The sequence below is a fragment of the Phyllostomus hastatus genome, unplaced genomic scaffold (assembly GCF_019186645.2).
Source record: "Phyllostomus hastatus isolate PE091 unplaced genomic scaffold, TTU_PhHast_1.1 phas_contig_86, whole genome shotgun sequence".
Lineage (NCBI taxonomy): Eukaryota > Metazoa > Chordata > Mammalia > Chiroptera > Phyllostomidae > Phyllostomus > Phyllostomus hastatus.
In genome coordinates, this window is record NW_025333977.1 from 63,303,616 (window position 1) to 63,324,182 (window position 20,567).

The 20,567-nt window shown below is 33.5% G+C and overlaps 1 protein-coding gene across 3 annotated transcripts in view; it reads left to right on the top strand.

The window, feature by feature from the left end:
* EPHA3 (EPH receptor A3) overlaps positions 1-20,567 on the top strand; it is a 338,848-nt gene that overhangs the window by 36,642 nt on the left and 281,639 nt on the right. The window lies entirely within an intron of this gene.

Genomic DNA, 20,567 nt, shown 5'->3' on the forward strand with positions numbered 1-20,567 from the left:
AGATCATACAGTATTTGTGTTTCACCAACTGGCTCATTTTACTTAGCATAATAGTTTTCAAGTCCATCCAAGCTGTCACAAAAAGTAGAATATCCTTCTTTTTATCGTTGTGTAGTATTCCATTGTGTAAATTTATCACAACTTTTTTATCCACTCATCTACTGACGAGCACTTAGGCTGTTTCCAAATCGAGGCTATTGTACATGGCACTGCTATGAACATAGGGGTGCATAGGTTCGTTTGAATCAGTGTATCAGGACTCTTAGGGTATAATCAAAGTAATGGAATCATTGGGTCAAAAGGCAGTTCCATGTTTAGTTTTTTGAGGAAATTCCATACTGTTTTCCCCAATGGCTGCACCAGTCTGCATTCCCACCAACAGTGAAGTAGGGTTCTCTTTTCTCCACACCCTCACCAGCACTTGTTTGTTGATTAACTAATGTTGGCCATTTCAACAAGTGTGAGGTGGTATCTTATTGTGATTTTAATTTGCATCTCTCTGATGGCTAGTGATGTTGAGCATCCTTTCATATGTCTCTGTACCCTCTGTATGTCCTCCTTGGAGAAATGTGTGTTCAGGTAATTTGCCCATTTTTTAATTGGGTTGTTTGTCTTCCTGGAGTGGAGTCCTGTAAATTATGTATATATTTTGGAAAACAAACCCTTGTCTGAGGTATCATTTGCAACCATATTTTCCCATACGGTTTGTTCCCTTTCCATTTTGCTGTTTTCTTTAACTGTGCAGAAGCATTTGTTTATTCTTCCCTTTATGTCTTTAGGGGACATATAAATTAAAATTTTTACTGGAAAAATTTTCAGGGCTTTTTTGTTTATTTTTATATCTCAGTATCTTTTTTCTTGATATAATTTATTAAGTTTAATAAGTTAATCATTTTATTATTTCAACCAATTCCATAAAAATAAAATAAATAAAACTATCCCCATTAAATGCATACAAAAAGTAAGAAATGATAGTAAAGAAATCATACAGCAAGTATAAAATTGTGTATCTTTACATTTACAAAATTTAAGAAGTTACAAGGAGCATGATGAAAGAAGTCTAATTCAGCACATATAATTATGTGTTTTATATGATAGGCAAAGGAGAGGTGGTTGATATTAATTAATAAGAAGTTTTAGGTAAATTTTTCTCTTCTCTCAGTTCTTGCAATAAAAGTATTAAAATTTGCAATAGAATTCATATGTAAAAACACCAAATGTATTCCTATATACAAGTACCATCTTGTTCTCAGATAAGATTATAATCTACCAGAAGCAGTAGATATTTCAAATGTCCTGTTACTGTATATTCATTTCCTTCTATCTCTAGGTCTCTGTTCTGTGGCATAGTTGGTACAGAAAAGTATCTGAGTCATAGACTATTAGTGGCATGCAAATAACTTCATAATTAAACACCTACTAAGTCCAATATGTCCAATAATACAAAAGGCACTGCAGATACAAAATCAAAGTGATTACAAACAAGCAGACTTTCATGGGGTATATCTGATCAGTTAAAAAACTGCCATGAATTTAAACAAATGAAAAAATAATCAGTAGTCTTTAGAAATTTGCATAGTAAAATTTTACACATATTCCTATTGCATATGTAACTTGTTTATATTTTATATGTGTAGATAAATAGTGCACATTAAATATTGAGAAAAAGGAGAAATTAAAAAGGCAAAACCAATATCAGTAACAGGGTCCATGCACCTCATTTTGGAGACCTCCTGGTGTGGATAATACATGTCATTCTTCATTTTATGACCAATGGTCATTTATTCAATTTAAAATTTTATGTAACTTTCCTAAATGCATGCACATGACTTTGAGAAACGTTCAAAATATTGTTAACTGATCAAAATTCTATGTCACTGAAAGGTTTATTAGGTATGAATTTAAATTTAATATATGTTAAGATTTTTCTATATGATTAATTACCTACTTCATATAAAACATTCAGAATGCCAGATTGATATAGGCAGAACATATATATATATAAATATATAAATATGTACATATATAATGTATACACACACACATATATACACATATATCTGTAGAACAGTAATCAATTTTACCTTTTTAGTTTGGGATTTGCTTCTCATAAATTTGAACAAGTTATAACATATTTTCCTTTATTATACTCAGCACTAAACTCTATGGGAGAACATGCTCAATGGTTTAACTTCAGTAATGTGAGAAATGTTATTTAAAAGTTATCATTATAAGGGGAATGGGGCAACTGATGATTCATAAAAGCAGCAGAGAGGTAGATCCAGTTATCACGTTTGGGTGGTGAGCCACTGAAAATCACCCATTTCCAATTGCCTATTCCAAAATCTATTCTGTCTTTTTTCCTAATGAAAATAATCCTTATTGTGTACAAACTGACACTGTGCCTTACTAAAAAATACATTTTCCAGCTTCTGTCAAATCAATGAATATCCATAGGACAAAATTTTGACCAATGTGATGTAAGCAAGGGTGTGGGGCTTATAAGAAGGTGTTGTACAGGAAACCTAGCATTTGGCAATGACTGGCACTACAGTTGCCATCTTCTGATGATAAAATGAGAGCCACAAACTGCAGGTGATGTAGGAAAGAGCCAGGAAGAGCCTGATCACTGATGACTTCAGGGAGCTGCCATAGCAACTGTAAGCTGCCTACTTCTAAAGTGTTTATGTGAGAAAATTAGACCTTGTACATTAAAGAAGATTTTCTAGGTTCCATCATGCCCAGTAAAACATAATTACTAACTAATATACTAACCATAAACGTACATTGTGCATTCTGTATTTAATTATATTAGAAAAATAGAAATTAAAGGAAATATAAAAATTAAATATTAATATATATAAAATTAGCCAATCCATTTCATAGTCTGGAATATTCTGAAGCTCAAAGAAGAAAATTCTTTTTCCAAATTCTGTTTGCAGTGATTCATCTACCTAAACTTTTAAAAATAGTGAGTGGCAACTATAGGAGGCTGAAAGTGGATTTTTGTTTCTAAAATCATAGGTGTTCCATGTTGAAAACATATTTCAGAAAGTGATATTGTTTGAAAGAAATTCTTCATTTGATAAAACACTTCTATCCCATCTAGAGATTGTAAAGTAGATATGTTTACAATATTTTACTTATTTTCCTAGGTATTTTAATTCAATTTACTCTGAATCACAAAAGTAATCATCCTCATTATGGTGTTCATATCCATTTGTATCCATGTGTTCTCTGCTTTATCTGATTGCAATTCCAAATCCTATCTTTTGTTCAATGAATGATCAGAGGCAACACAACATACAAGGTGCGGCAAAAGTAGGTTTACCGTCATTTCTATGGAAAATAGTACAATCATTAATGAATAATAACACAAGAATAAACTATTTCACATACTCACAACTGTAAGCCTACTTTTGCTCTGCCCCTTAGATAAGTCACGTATACATTAGAATTAACAAACTACTCTCAGTTGTCTACTTCTGGTAAGCGTAAAACAACCTCCTCATGCTGTTTCTTATTATGATTAAAGGTTCTCAGAAACTACACAGACCCCTCCTTCTCCACCCCCAACCTCCTTTCACATATGGAATTTTTATCTTAGGGTCAGGACCATTCAAGATGTCTATGTGATTTTACTCATCTGTTTTTATGAATAATTCTCAGGACATAAAATGCTTATACTATTAAACATTTCAGGGCCGACTAATAGAATACATACTATATAAAAAAATACTGAAATTCACATTCTGTTCTTTCATTTATTGTTTCAACCTTCAGAAACTTAATTATAATTTCCTAAAAGAACATGTTTATATTTCCCATTTGGTCAAATTTTTTGCAGAATCAAAACACAATATAGTATAAAGTGAAAACTCTTTTTATGATTATAGGAATAGTTTTAATACCAAAATAAATGTGAAAAAGCGATTGTTAATGTTTCTAGATAAGAGAATAAATGTACATGCATATATATTGAAAGCAGTTTGGAAAGATTCATTATGGCCCTGGCTGACATAGCTCAGTAGATTGAGCTCAGGCCCGCAAACCAAAGGGCCATTGGTTTGATTCCCAGTCAGGACATATGTTTGGGTTGTGGCCAGTAGTGGGTATGGAAGAGGCAACCACCCATTGAGTTTCTCTCCCTCTCTTTCTTCTTCCTTTCTCCTCTATCTAAAAAAACAAATAAGTAAAACTTTTTGAAAATTAAAGAAAAGAAAGAAAAGATTCACTATGAAATAGGGACTAAATTCCAGCATTTGCAATATCAATTTGCTAGGTAAGTTAAGAAAACATTTCTAGGTTCTATTTTTAGTATTTACCTGTAAATTTTTATAATTATTTTCTTTTATACTTTTTATAGGTATCTGGTGTATATTTATAACTTGTGATAACTGAGTGGAGATAAAAATCTAAATAGAGGTTATTACAATAAAGCATATTTAAATAAGCATAGCTGTAATAATCATTACACCATGTGTTAATTACTAACTGGTATGTATAAAATAAATCTGTAGGTATTTAGGTAATGGCAATATACATGATGAATTGGGTGGTTAGGAAAAGAAGTCCTCAGAGCTGGAAGGTCAAGTTTGCCTCAAAGGGTGTGTATGGGTCCCAGAGAAGAGCTTGTTTCATGTTCATGTTACTGCTCATTTCTTTCACACCTTCTTCATTTCACACCTCTTCATTGACTTACTTTGCTATTGCCCTTTTATTTCAGACTTTCCAAAATGCAGATTCATATTTTCAACTTCCTTCTTAACATCTCCATCTCAAAGTACATTGACTCTCCTAACCCAGCCCCAAACATACTTCTGTAGTCTCCCCCAGCTTAGTTCATGGCCCTTTCCTCCATTCAGGTGGTCCCACAGAAAACTTTGCAGTCAACTTTAACTTTTTTCCTTCACATTTCACTGGCAGTGGTGATGAATGTCACTAGCTTTCCTTTAAAAATATATCAAGAAGCCCTGGCTGGTGTGGCTCAGTTGATTGAGCACTGGCCTGGGAAGAAAGGGTCACTGGTTCAATTCCCAATCAGGGCACATGCCTGGGTTGCAGTCCAGGTCCCCAGCTAGAGGTGTGTGAGAGGCAACCACACATTGATTTTTTTCTCTCCCTCTCTTTCTCCCTCTGACCCCCTCTGTCTAAAACTAAATAAATAAAATCTTAAAAATATATTTATACATATTTTGTTTTTGTGAGTTTTTTGTGAGTTTTATATATATAAATATATAAATATACATAATATATATTTATAATATATATATTAAATATATATAATATATATAAATATAAATGTATATAAATATATATATATGTAAATGTATATATATATATATAAAGAATATAACCACTCCTTACTACCTCCATCACTGCCACTGTGGCGGGACACTATATCTTTTTACCTGGATTATTATAAAAGTTGGGCTCCCTTCTTCTGCCCTTGTCCCATTACAGTTACAGTCAATTCGAACAAAGTGACCCTGTTAATATGTTGTCTACTATGTCACTCCTTCGTTTCCCATATCACGTTGAGGAAAAGTCAAAGTTTGCAAAATTGCCTGCAAAGCACAAAGATCTCCCTCCCGTGCCATCAGTGGTCTTATTCTCTCCCTTTCCTCATGCTGCTCCTCAAAGGAGTCATTGCTGGCCTCCACAGTGACTTTGGACAAGTCAGTTCTACTCTTCTCTTTGGGTGACAGCACTTACTCTTTCTCCCCTCTTCCTGGAAAGATAGCACACACATGAGCCTCCCCTGTTACACCCTTCATTTCTTTTCCTTTCAGATGCCAACCTCTCAGTAAGGCTTACATTGCTCACTCTATTTTAAATTTTACTTCCTCTCTCCCCGAACACTCCCTAGGGCACTTTCTACTTTTATTATTTTTATAACACTTATCACCTTCTAACATTCTTGGTAGTTTACTTAATTTTTTTTTTAAATCATAAAGCCTTCTCTTCGGAACAAGAAGGCTGGTGTTTGGAGGTAGAGGGTACCTTGTTTTCCGATTTATCCCCAGGGCTCAGGACAAGGTGAACATTCAATATATATTTGTTGAATGTTTCAATTAATTGATTAATGAATATATTAATAATTAATTAATTAGTAAATTGATGTCTTTGATGTATTAATAACTTAATTGATTAATGTATTAATATAGACAAATTTATCTTGTCCCTAAGAATTTTTCAGAAAAGTATAAATGATCTATGAATGCTTATATAATGCTTATGAAGCTGTGTAAATAGAGTCCAGATAATCACAGTCTTTCACAATTTTCAAAATACTGGTTTGCAGCCTGGCTTTTGACATTGCTTTGTTTATAGATAGTTATATTAAAGTTATTTTAGGTAGACAGAGGTAATGGGGGGTGGGGGCTGGGTAAAGGTGGGCAAAGGCAAGGAAAATGGGGACATCTGTAATAGTGTCAACAATAAAAAAGAAAATAAAGTATTTTAAATTTCTTAATCAAGCTAGAGCTAATTTTATAATTATGTAAAAACTTTTAATTATTTGGCAGCAGTTTTACAAACCATTGTCCTTAATTGGTAGATTGTTCAAAAGACTAAAAGATGTAATATGAAATGCTGTGAATCAAATAGCTGAAAAGAAGGGAGCTTTTAAAAATTAGTATTTTATTGGAGATTTAGGCAGTTATCTGTATATTTCATCCAAAGATAAATAATATACCAATTAGGCCAATTTCTTTAAGTTACACAAAGTATCTAAAGAGTACATATAAAATGACTGTAATTGTAGAGCAATAATAATTGTAAAGTGTGACTAGATAATTTTTTCACAATCCATCAACAAGAGTTGATATATAAGCTTTAAATCCTGGCCATCTCTAGAGTAAATGCTTAAAACAAATTCAGCTTCTCTTTATTGAACTAAGCCTTTATCCTAAATCCTTCACAAAAAAAAAACAAAAGCAAAAAACAGTCTTATCTGTTTTTTAGTTGTACTCTTACCCACAAAGCTAGGCAAAATTTTAGTCATTCTATTTTTGTGCTTTCATCTACACAGTTTAGAAAGGGAAATAATCAACAGAAACATAATTGTGTTAAAGGTTTGGAAGAGTTGTTTGTTTTTTAAAGATAAAATTTTATTAAAGAATTCTTAAAATCTATTCAAAGTGACATCTATTAAGTACTCACTTTGCATATGTCTGACAGTATTGTACAATAAACAAGAGAAGACAAATTTATGATGATTCCCAGGCTGGAGGAATTTTGGAGATGGTAGGCACAGAATGCATGTAAAATCAGTAGTTAATAATCAGGATTCTAAAGTATGAATAAAGCTTTTGTATATACCTCAAATTCAATAACTCAGAAACTATTTCTCAAATTGCAACTATGGTTTCACTTAATCTACATCATATAAAACAAATTTCTTAAAGTTTAGGAAACATACAATATAGCTTTTTCTAGATATGCTAATAAGATAATCAAGTTGCATTTAGGGAATATTTACCTTGTACAAGGCATGGACAATATACTCGTACATTAGGTATGTTATTTTATGTAATCTTTTAAAAATTCATTAATTTCAAGTATGATATTAAACAAAGATTCTACTACAGATGAGAAAGAAAATAAAAATATTAATACTTCAGATGAGATGACCTACAATAACAGTCAATTTTGATAGTTTAGGGTGGTTTTTGCATCATTAATTAACATTTTGAAAAGGGAAAGTACTAATACTTTTTCAAAATGCCAGGCTTTACAGACATCATTTGTAAAAGAAAAACATACAGCAAATAACCACTATTTTAGTTAGATTTCAACAGATTTAACGTTTTAAAAAATCTTCTCATATACCTATTGTTGATGATTGAATTATCTTGAGAGTAAAAATTTGGCTCTAGTGATCTGTTTTTCCTGAGATCCCCCTTCTCATCTTTGAAAACATTGAGTGGATTCATGGCTTACACGGTATGTAGCTGAATGTAGTTCAGTGTTGGAAACGAAGTTCTGCTGCAGCCGTAGGAGTAATTACAGCTGTCACTTCTTTCAACATGAGAAAACAACCTCGTTTCGACTTTACAAGAAACAGATTGTAAGTATCCAAAAAGAGAAAAAAAAGAAATAACAATCTTTATGTGATGAACAGTGTGGTGATTGTTAAGCTAGTCAGCTTGGTCATTAGAAGGGATATATTTACTGGATGCTGTTGAGAAGAAGACACAGTTTATATGCAAGTCCAAGAGTACTTTATGAATGAACAAACAAAAACATGATTGCTAAATATCAGGACAGGACAAATGACAAGTAGACTTTCCAGGGTAGAAAAATGGTGTCTAAATACTTCTTAACTGCTTTCATGTGAGTTTTGTTTTCTGTGAAAGCACTTCCTTGGTATCTGGGTGTTCCTCACATCTGGTTTATTTGGATGTTAGAAATCCCGGACTTCCTTATACTAAACAACAAGAAAGAAAATGAAGTTGGATAAAGTTGAAAATGTGTTCTAAAATGAAGAGAAAATACTCTTATTTTTAACTGATGTCCAATAAGCAAAATTTATATTTAAAGCCCTTTATTTTGCATGTAGCGCTGCTTTTTTAACTCTGCATATCTGTACAAGGGTGATTTGGTGTGCTTTTCTGAAAATTTAGGCCAAATTGCCAGACTCTGATGTCTGAGAAACTAGCAGAAAATATACTATTATTTATGTTTTTTGATCCCACTGTGAGGTAAGACTTAAGGGCCTGGTTTTCTACTATCTGCTATTTTCTCCTCTCTCCCTTTTCTTAATAAAATTTTTGTTTCTTATCTTAGGCAAAAAAAAATGAACTTAGTTGTTAAATTATCAAAACCAGTTAACATGCAAAAGCTAAAGATGATATAATAATGCCATACAGAGTGGCAAACTTTTATTTAAAGAAATAGACTTAAAAGTGCTAAATAGAGGAGCTTTCCTGAGTACTTTTGGCAACATCACTTTTTCTTCTTTTTATATCCATCTATGTCCACTACATCTTTTTCCTGAACAAATGTTAGGAAAAGGCAGCCAGATGGCCTTGGACAGAAAACAGGATACCTCTCGTTGCCTGGACAGGTTTCAAAATTGACACAGCATCAGTGCGCAAATGAAGGCAGATAATGTGGCAGAAACAAGGTGTCTGACTCTTAATGTGTACTGTGCACAAGCTGAAGGAATAGAATAAACTTTCATGGTCAGTTCTGGTTTGCAGATATGTAACGCTGAAACTGTGATGAAGTGAAGGTTTTTCCCCAGGGATAAAAACCAGGACACAAAGGTGGTGCGATCCAGTGTCCCAGTCTTGGCCAACTGACTTCCAGCCATTTCTGATTAAACCACCTATTTCATAGTTTTACTTCAGGAAAATTAAGGAAAAAGGAAGATGTATTCACTGAAAAAAAATGCAGGCTATTTTTTAATGAACCTTTCAAATAATTTCTGAATTAAAACCTTCTATTTGACCTTTGTTTACAGGCACCCTCTTACTTCAGCTGTTATCCGTAACACCTGTAGTAAATTCCTATGGTGTTCTTTAACAAAACCAGATCTCTTACAAAATTGATGGAAAAGGAAAAGGGACAAGTTGCATAGAATATCACATTTCTTTTAGGTGTTTCTCCTGATTGCCTTTGGGTTCTGGAATTTGTGCTTAAGTTCATGATTATCCAACTAATCCTGCTTTTCTGAGCAGATGGCTATTGTAAAAGGGAAATATTGGGGGGATAAAGACCAGGCCAGGGGGACCCAGAAGCAGAGATGAAACCTTCTGGAGGCTGATGATGCATGTATATTGATTTCACAAGTATTCTATGAGTGATGAATCCCAGGAGTTGCTACATGTTTCTGGTGATGCAGCAGTAAACAAAGAAAAAAAGTTGTCATTGGAAGAGGGAAAGAATAACAATAAACAATGTTAGTAAAATATATGGTTTAGAATGTGACATGGGCTATGGAGAAAATTAAAAAATAAAATTAAAGCAGAGCAGGGTGATAGAGAGAGTTGATAGGTATGGGTGAAATTTTAAATAAGATTGACAGAAAAACCTGAAAAGGTGACAAAAAGAGCTAAAATGACAAGGCCTTTCTACCTGCCTCAGATAGAAGGCTCTACATATGTTTGTTTGTTTGTTTATCTGTTTGTTTACATAGTTGCTTTACAAATATTAATTAATTTAATTCACATAGCAACCCTGTGAGACATTCTATTATCATTTATAGGTGAGAATACTAAACTACAATGAAGTAAATATGACATAGACAGTAAACCCAATGAACTTGGCTCCAGAATGTTCTCAAGCATTATTTAAGTGCTTTTCTCTAAAGAAATGTCACTATAGATTCTACCATGACATTGAGCATGACCTTTAATACTAATGGTAGAGGTTGTATGGTTCCTAATTGTAAATACTCATCTCTTAGTTCTCAGGGTACAATTGTAAATTGGTGAGGTTTTAGTTTTTTACTATCTATTACAAGGCCTTAAAAATACAATTTATTGTTTGGCTATTTCATTTAGTCAGTAATTCCCAAATTTGTCCATCAGTAACCCATGTATTACTCCAAATAATTGAAGATTAAAATTGTAAGTGAGGTAAAATAAGTTTATACAATACATCTTCTTCTTCCAGATTCATACATACCAACATATTCAAGATTTTTGAGCTCAGTTTTAAAAAAGTTATTTGCTTTTTTCTAAGCCTATTGTTTATCAAACATATTTTACAGTAGGTCTTTCTTCTCAGCAATAACTTTTAATATACAAAGGATTCCAATGTCCCAAGGAGCAGTGTTTAATAATGGTAAAAAAATAATACCCAAAGAAGACTATTGGATCAAGCTATTTGTCAAATTTGAAACTAGTTTTATCTGAAAATAATAAAGATTTGGTAGGCTTTCATATGAAAAATATAGATGTACTTGACATTAATTTTCTTAAGTATAGGAAAAAACTCTTACACATGTTATATGGAGAGAAGAAAGGAAATAACTATATTTTCTTGTCATTTGACTAAATAACACATTATTGTATGGAAGGAAATATAAATAACTTCACCCATATCCTAATAGGAGTATATACATTCTTTATTTAATGACATTATTATATTAGTTCATTTTGCATTTAAATGGCTGGCATATTAATCAAATGTTTCTAATGAGATTCCACTGATTCAGTAAGACAAATTCATCAAACATTTACTAACATTTGGATACACTAAGATTTACTTTTAACGTCATTTCCATAGCCCTGATTATTTTACACCAAATTGCAATTCTAGTAACCAATCAGATATTCATCTTCTGAATAAGTGCTCTTAGTTATAAGCATCAGAACCCCATACAGGCTGATTTAGTCAAAAAAGGAATTTGCTGAGAGCAACATGAGCAAGACCTGGCAACTTAGCTCAGACAGAAACAGGATCCCATTGGAGAGCCACAGTGAGGCCCACAGCAAACACCACCCAAATCCATTGCTGAAGTCTCCGTCATCAACACCTTTCTTTACTCCCAGCTATGGCTGCAGGCAACACTAACAAGGCTGCCAATGGAGCCTAGATGGCACTGGTGAGACCACTGTCACAAGAATAGATTTTCTGCTGTCTCTCACTCCTGTTTTATAGTCAGGCCAGGAATATTCAATGAGGTGAGAACTAGCTACTGTGGAGACACAGAAAATAGGTGGGGAGCACTTGGTGGTTGTTCACCCAAATATATGAAAGTGTCTTGGTTCCTAGGAATCCAAAGTGGATAAATATCTTTTTGGTCCTTAATACTCTCAGTTTTTTTTTTTTTTTTTTACCATTTTAATGGTTATGTTAGGGTATACCCAAGTACTCAGTGTAATAACACATTAACTTCCTCTGGGGGATTTGTGAGATGTGGTGTGGAGTATAAGCATGACTTGTTAAGAAACCAAACACCAACTCAACTTTATGTAGGCTTTAGATAACTTTCTTTCTTTCCTTCTCTCTCCTCCCTCCATTCCTTCCTTCCTTCTTTCCTTCCTTTCCTACTTTCTTTTTGTTGAGTTTTGTTTTCTCCAAAATTAGAAATTTCACTAGGTTTTGCTATGTATATATTTAAACACATAAGTTTATACAATTATCCATATTCATAAATAATTATAAATAAATATGTATAAATAGATAACAGTTTTATATACCAATACTTAGAGAATACAAACATTGGGATTTGGGTATATTTTGTTTTTTTCTATGTACTTCTTTTAATATAGTCGAATCATCTTGCACAGGCATTTTCTGTTTTCAATCCTATTTATCCCCATTCCTAATTATGTTGGCCCATACACTCTCTTCAGTGTTGTTACAAATTTGGCATATCCCTTTGCAAATATTTTCTAGGCTTTTCATACAAAATCCATCAGTGAAGATGTTTTACTTTCTTTTTTTTTTTTTTAAATGTTATGTGGGGCCACTCAAGTAGTCTGCATTGAAGCCAGACTTTTTTTTTTAAGATTTTATTTATTTATTTTTAGGGAGGGAGGGAGGGAGGGAGAGAGAGAGAGAGAGAGAGAGAGAGAGAGAGAGAGAGAGAGAGAGAGAGAGAGAAATATTAATGTGCGGTTGCTGGGGGTTATGGCCTGCAACCCAGGAATGTACCCTAGCTGGGAATCGAACCTGGGACACTTTGGTTCCCAGCCTGCGCTCAATCCACTGAGCTACGCCAGCCAGGGCTGAAGATGTTTTACTTTCTATGGTCTCTTCAGATTTCTAACTGGTACCATCTCACAACCTCAAATGTTTCTAAATTGCAAAAATTTTTCCTTTTTAATGTCTGTATCAGAGTGGTTTTCCCACACTTTGGTCTCAGGACACCTTGATACTCTGAAAAATTATTGATGTTGTGTTTATATGGATAGTGTCCTTCAGTAGCTACCATGATAATAATTAAACTGAGAAACTTAAATAAAGTATTAGTTCATTTAAAAGATAACTATGAGCTCACTAGATGTTAACATGAAAACTATAATGTCATCATGTATCATAGAGCTTCTGGAAAGTGCCATGAACACTAGTAAGAAAGTTAGTGAACTGGAAAATATCACCTTGGTGTTATTATGAAAATCATTGTGGCCTCCCTGGACCACACTTGGAGACCCATGACATATCAGAAACCTACAGTGAGAAAGGAAAGTTTTGAACCACTTACATGGTTTACCCACCTCTTCTAGTAGGTCACCTTTTTTCCTCTTCAGAGGCCAGTCAGGTTGTTAATTGTGCATTTTTATGTGTATAAGAATTGTGTAATGTTATATAATTTAAATGTAATTACTCTTTTTATTAAAATGGAAGTTTTATAACATGTTTCATGACTGATTTTTTTTAAACTTAACCTTGCATTTTAGAAATCTTTCACATAAAGGACTTCTTTGTTCTTTATTTTTATGTTTGCTTGGTATTACATAATATGGATATACTATGAGTTATTTAATTAGTTCCTTATGGATGGGCAGTCATTTCTTTTTCTTTTTTAACATAAACAGTGCCTTTAATGAATAACTTTGTACAAATATTTCAAATTGAGTAGATACCTCTTTGTTAAACGTCTTGAATAGAAATGTCTGAGCCAAATTTGTGTGCATTTTTAATTTTTATAAATATTGGCAATTTTCCCTTGGTAAATGTTGCACTAGCTTACTCTCCTCCTAACATCAGTTTCCCTCCCTCTTGCTAATACAAACCAGTATCAAGCTTATGGATCATTGGTATACCCTATATTTATCATAGTATTTATTCTTTTAAACTTATGCTAATGACCCTTCTTATTCTAGTGAGGTATTCATTTAAAATTATAAGTAAGAGATTTCATCATTTGGGGGATTTAGTTAGATGAATACATACTTATTGTGCCAGAAAGGATGCTTGAGACTGAAAGGGGGGTACAACTCAGATCAAATGGGGACAACAGGTGTAAAGTGAGACTGTCCTTAGCCTTCTAGGATGTATGGAATCCTAGAAGTTATGCGTTACAGAAATGGGAAATGAGTAAATAAATGAACATGCCATCTGTGAGAGAAACTGGATCAGAAAAATAAACCTGAATTAATAAATAAATAATATGTTTTAAGCTACTGAGAGTGGTAATGTTAATTTTATGCAGAACCAAAGATAATGAACTGGGAAGGTGTATTTTCCTGACTTGATTTCTCATTTTGTGCAGTTTAGCTTTCTTCAGTGTTGGTCTCCTTATCCCTTTCTTGCTAGAAGCCACATGTCCAACCTCTCCCCCATCTCCATTACTGTGAGCTGGTTTTCTCTGGAAGCAACCCTAGGGAGGTTAGCATGCTGAGCATGTATTAAAAAGTGCCTTGAACAGCATACATGTGGAAGGGAGAGGAGGCAGCAGTAGTGAGACACGAGACCAATGGTAGTTTCCGCCCACCCCAGAGTAGTCCCTCAATGAAGAGGTCTTGGTGGTGAGTCGCAGTGTCAACCCAATATATCAACATGGTCACACAAAAAAGATTATTTACACTAAGTTATAAAAAATTAAAGCTTAGATTACCATAGATATTTAATGTTACCATGAGAACAATAAATGAGCCAAATTAGAGTGGTTATATCTTGGGAATCAAGTTGACCTACACTTGACTCCTGCCACTTGTCACTGCCTCTTACACAATACAAGCTTCAGTTTCTTCATTTATAATGTTCCCAGAACATCTCTTTTATATGGCTGCTGATTCATTAAGCTATCTCTCTTATTATTATTATATTATATTATAGTGTTATAATATCAAATGTGTGTTTTATTCTTATGATATAAGAATTAGAGAATCTCTGTGAGTTCCCTTACTCTCTAATACATACAGCCATCCCTCATTGATACCAAAATTCACAGATGCCAGAGTCATTTATATACAATGACATAGTATTTGTATATAATCTATACATATCTTCATGCATACTTTAAATCATTTCTAGATAATTTATAATAACAAATACAATCAAAATGCAATGTGAATATTTGTTATGCTATATTGTTTAAGGAATGACAACAAGAAAAAAAGCCTGTACATATTCAGTAAATGTAGCCATTGTAGGCTTAGCTGCATAGTACATGTCAGCAACAATATAACTTTTCAAAAAATATATAAATTATATATAATATATAAATACATACATAAACATTATATATAATATATAAAATAAATTATGTATTATATACATTATACACACACACACACACACACACATATGCTGTTAGAGGAAGCCAAGGATGCAAAACCCATGGATACAAAGTGACTACTCTACTTCTATTGAAATATAGAAATAAAACACTAAATGTATGTGGCTGAACTCTACTCTTGGGATTTGGAAGACCCCCATATCTTGGGTTTCTGGCATGAGCTTTAGGTCTCTACTATAGCTGTGTGGCACAGAATAAAATGCAACATTATTGAATGAATCAGAATCCTTTGAGAGGACAACCTACACATTTTTATTACAAGACTGATGGACTGGAGAGGGGAGACACACAAAATCCTATTCTACAATGAAAGATTCTCTATATGAGATGAATAAAAGAATGAGATCTTAACCACCATTCTGTGCCTCTTTTGGGCACCAAACCAAGGTAGAAAATGATGTCAAATGGTACCAAGGGAATAGAAAAAACTCAGATTAATCCAGTGATAATGTTGAATTGTCCAGGCAAGGTAACATTTGAGGCAGAAAGAAGCAGAGGAAAGTAATTGATCTAGAGATGCTTGGACATGCCAGACAGTCTAGACAAAATCCAGCCTAAAAAAAGGCAACAGACTTATGTATTGCATATGTCATTGCTTGAATTAACTGGGAAATCTCTGTTAAGGAACATTTTCCAGAACTCATTCCATACCTGCCCCTTCCTTATTCTTGTCACACAGCTTATCCTGTCCATTGGATCTGCTTCCACCCATACTTTCTCTTAGGGATAATTCCATTAGTTTTTCCTGACACCCTCTGAGCTACCAGAAAATTTTCAGCACAAAACTCTATATGCCTTTATGATCGTTTTCTTTCTAATGGAAAAAAATTAAGTAGGCAAAGGAAACAATCTCCAGATTATTTAATGAAAGCTTGTGCTTTTCTTCCCATTTGCTCTCCTGAGAGCATCAAATTAGTGCTAATAGACTGTGTGCTGGTACACTAATGCCCTAGAATACCCAGGAGAATAGTCATGGAGTATATCTCCGGGACGAGATGAACATGTGTAATAGAAGAGATATCCTGATGACAATCAGGATACTTTAAATGAAATTTTATTTACACAATTACACAGACACCATTGGTAGTACTACTCAAAGAAAAAGGCTTTGAGTGCAACATTGCTCATTTGGGGTTGTCATACACTTATACTTTAGAAATTTATACATTTCAAATGTGGCTTTTAAAGATTGTGAGAGTTTTTAAAATCTTTCTGTCATTTCTAATTTTAATCAGTAAGGGATTAGAAACAACAAACTGATTAATATAGAAATCATTCTGTGATTCTTTTTTTTTAAGATTTTATTTGTTTATTTTAAGAGGGGAAGGGAGGGAGATAGGCAGAGAGAGAGAGAAACATCAATGTGCTGTTGCTGGGGGTTATGGCCTGCAACCCAGGCATGTACCCTGGCTGGGAATCGAACCTGGAACACTTTGGTTCCCAGTCCACACTCAATCCACTGAGCTATGCCAGCCAGGGCTGTAAGTGATTCTGATTCAACATAACATCCTAAACCATCCCACTGGGATTCATGGGAAAAGAAGATCTCATATTCTCTCTAGCTACAGTAAGAAAGCAGAGGAGAAAACAAAGAAACTTCATTTAAGAATGACATAATTTGCCATTGCCTTAGCTACTATTCAAAAACTGATCTTTAGAATTAAAATAAAAAATCATAGCATACAATGCCACCAGTGTATATTTTCAACATACAAAATCTTCTCTGAGAAAATAATTATTTTCATATAAATGTCTTGTAAGTAAGTGCAATGTAACATATGGAACAACATGAAATATGGAACATATTTCAAATTGGTCAGATTTTTTCCTATCCCCAAAGTTGACACCATAGTCCAATAGTCCAACCCACCATCTCTTAACTGTTCACATGTATATAATTAAAACATCACTTCCTGTTGCCTTTCCCCTTTCAAATCTCCATATTGCTATCAAAGTGATCTATTTAAAACACAGATCTTGTTAATCCTCTGCATAATTGTTAATGTTATTATTTTCAGAAGAAAAGAGACCCCTTTTACATGGTCCTTTTCTTCCCTTTAGTGTCTTAAACAATTACATACATATCTTCTGATGGAACAGCAAACATCAGCTTGTTTTGCACAACATGTAAAATCGTCCCAAAGATGACTAGGCCTTGGGTGATATGGCACTTATTGCTCCTGAACTTTATTTCTGCCAGATCACGTTGTAGTCACACTGGCCAACTTTAAGTGTCTCAGAAGCACCAAATGCTTTCACTCTTTAGGGCTCTCATTCCTGTGTTTTCAGTTTCCCAGAACACTTTCCCCTGGTTTTTCAAATGCAATTCACACTGTGGTTTTAGATACTATAATCATCATTTAACAGATGATGAAGTTGACACCAGGGAGATTAAATAACTCGCCCAAAGCCTAATTAATAACAAAGAAGTGGCAGAATTACAATCTCAGTGTTCCAATTGGGATCCTGGGGCCTTCGACACCAGCAGGTCTCCATCCCATTGCTCTGCAGGCGTCGATGTCAGGCGTTCCCTGATCCACTGTCTAAACTAGGCTTAGCAACCATCCTTGTTATATTCCATTTCTTCCCTTATCTTCTGCCTCATGTAATTTGTCACAGTTTATAATTTATGATGGTAATTTGTTCTGTGGTTTTGTTGTTCACTAAATCATAAGATTTCTGAGAGCAAGAACAATATATACCCAGCTCATGTACCCACTTTTCAGCATAAACACATATGTCATACATTTTCACTTAACGTAATATAGGCACACTGGGAGGCCAGACAGATGTTGCGTATGCCTGTAACTCTTGAAATGGCACAAAGTCATGTAAGGTATAATAACTGCTGTTTTCCAATTTTTCACTCTGGTGCCATCATAACAGTCATATTATGAGGTCTTCTGTTATGAAAAAGGAAACAGTGTCAACAATAAAAATAACAGAGCTCTTTAGATTGTTCAAGACAAATCAACAATCTTTATTTCTAGGCTGTCTCATTTTCTTCCCCAATTTAACCAGTTTTCTTGATTTGTCCTTCCACTTTTTTATGCTGCTTAGAACCATCTACTTGTTACCTGTTTCTAAAACAGTTACATCAGAAACTTCAGACTCAAAATATTTTAGAATGAGATAGAGGGAGGACCCAGATACAACCCATACTTTGAGTGAACTGGCCTGGCCTAGAGTGGCTGATTCTCTGAGCGCATAAGTTAACAAACAACATAAAAAGCACAAGCACAGAAGTCAAGCAACTATGATGTATTAGAGAAATGAAGTGGAGTGCGTCATTTACCTGACAGGTCATAGCCAGGAAAAATATTCCTGCAAACAGGCCCATTTCTCCTCAAAATGTGTCTGAGGTGAAATGGAGCATCTTTTGTTTTATGCAAAGAAAATAATTCAAGAAAATGGCAGGTTAGTGATGTATGTCTTCATGGCCTAAAAACTAAAGGGTTTTTAGAAGAAACCAAAAGGTTAAAATTTAAGTAAAGTTGGAAAACTCAGGGGTAGATAATTTAAAATATCACACTTATTTTCTCTTTAATTAATGATTTTTCTTCTTTAAATAAGAAGAAACTCCTTTAGCCACAAGATACAGCATAGATAGAGCAAGGGGGAAAATGAGGAAGGATAATGAAGGTGTGTGACTAGAACATTCTCCTTATCTGGGGAAAATAACATCACAAAGAATAAATAGAAATTGAAATGCATTGTTGTCATCCGAGTATTGCCGCATAGTTGAAAATATTTGTGTTTATTAGAAGTCCTGACATCAGTGATGAAGGATACATATGAATCAGTTTTTACTTTAAATGAAGGTGAAAGTGAAAGTGCTGAAGGCTTTCAAGTGAATAGCAGAATATCAAGGGTCCCTGCCTTAAGGAAGTATAGTTATAGTCTGAGGACTACCTGCCACAGAAGAGAAATATTTTCATGTTGCTAAAGCTCTTTCATTGTTCAACGGGATAGAATTCCCAAAGCTAAGTCATTACCATATTTTGACTTTTAACTTCTATCTTTATACCATTTGTGAACATATTTGAACAAGCAAAAGGTGAGTACAATACCTACTGCACTAATTTCCATCTTTCATTTAATACACATACTTTTTACAATATTCTGATGACATTTTATTTGAAGTGTTCCAAGAACAAGAAAAGCACTAGGAAGAGGGTTTGAAGTTGGCACTGGATAAAAAGACAACCTTGAACTAATTTTAAAGTTTGCAATTAGTAGAGATCACAGTGTGGCAAGTAAAAGTTTTAATGATAGACTGGTCCAGGCCTTGAGGTAAATTATGCATAATTATTCATAACTGCTATTTTTGGCTTGCCTGATTTGTCCTAGACCTCTGGCTGAGGAAACAATTTGAAATAATTAGTGTACTAGTGCATTGACAATGATGAATGAATTGAATACTTCTTGTGCCAAACATGGGTCTTGATAGGAAGCAGATAACTTTGGCAACTGTGGTATTTTGTTATTGAATGTCTGAAAGTAGAAAGTTTGTGGGTTATATGTGTGCATACGTGTTGTGTGATTTCCATAGGTTGTTTCTTAGGTTTCTCTAAAGACCTAAATCATTAAAAGGGACTATAATTAAAAACAAACCAAAAATTGAAATGAAAACAGTACATTTATTGCTATAAAACTTGTAAATTCTTTATTTATTTATACCTAACTTTTGCATGTTTAATGTTGAGAGGTAGAACTCTGGTAAATATAAATTAAATATAATTTCACAGTAATTAAGAAACTTTCTTTAAAATTCAATTTTATGGAAATTTAGAGTTTAGCATCAACACTTTATTTAAGTAAAAATGTAGTAAATGTGATGCTGTTTGAAGTTGAGTTTTGAAATAACTAGTATATAAAGATACTTAGTAATTTCTTTCTACAACATTATTTTAGAAAGTAAAAACAAAATGAATATTTTGCTACATACTAAATTACTACAGTTAGGTAAAGAAAACTTACCTTCTTACATAATATAAAAATAATTTTCAATTATTGTAATATATAATTTTTAAGTAGAAATGCTGAGTAATTCTTGTGTACCATCAGAAGTTAAAAATTTGAGAAAAATTAAAGCCATCTCAGAGATCTTTCTAATTTATTGTACAGGAATTATATAAAGCTGTTTTGTTAAAGTAGAAAGTACTCAGAAACACAGTATATTCACATTTTTCAGTAAAATAGATGCCAAATCGTCTCTGTCTGGAGACAACAATTGCCTCTTGGACAGAAGCAACCACACAATCTTTGTTTAGGTGAAAAAGTTTCAGCCCATGTAAGTCACCTGAATGCAAAATTAGATTTCCTTCTTCCAAAACCATAAAATAATTTAAAAACATAAAACGAC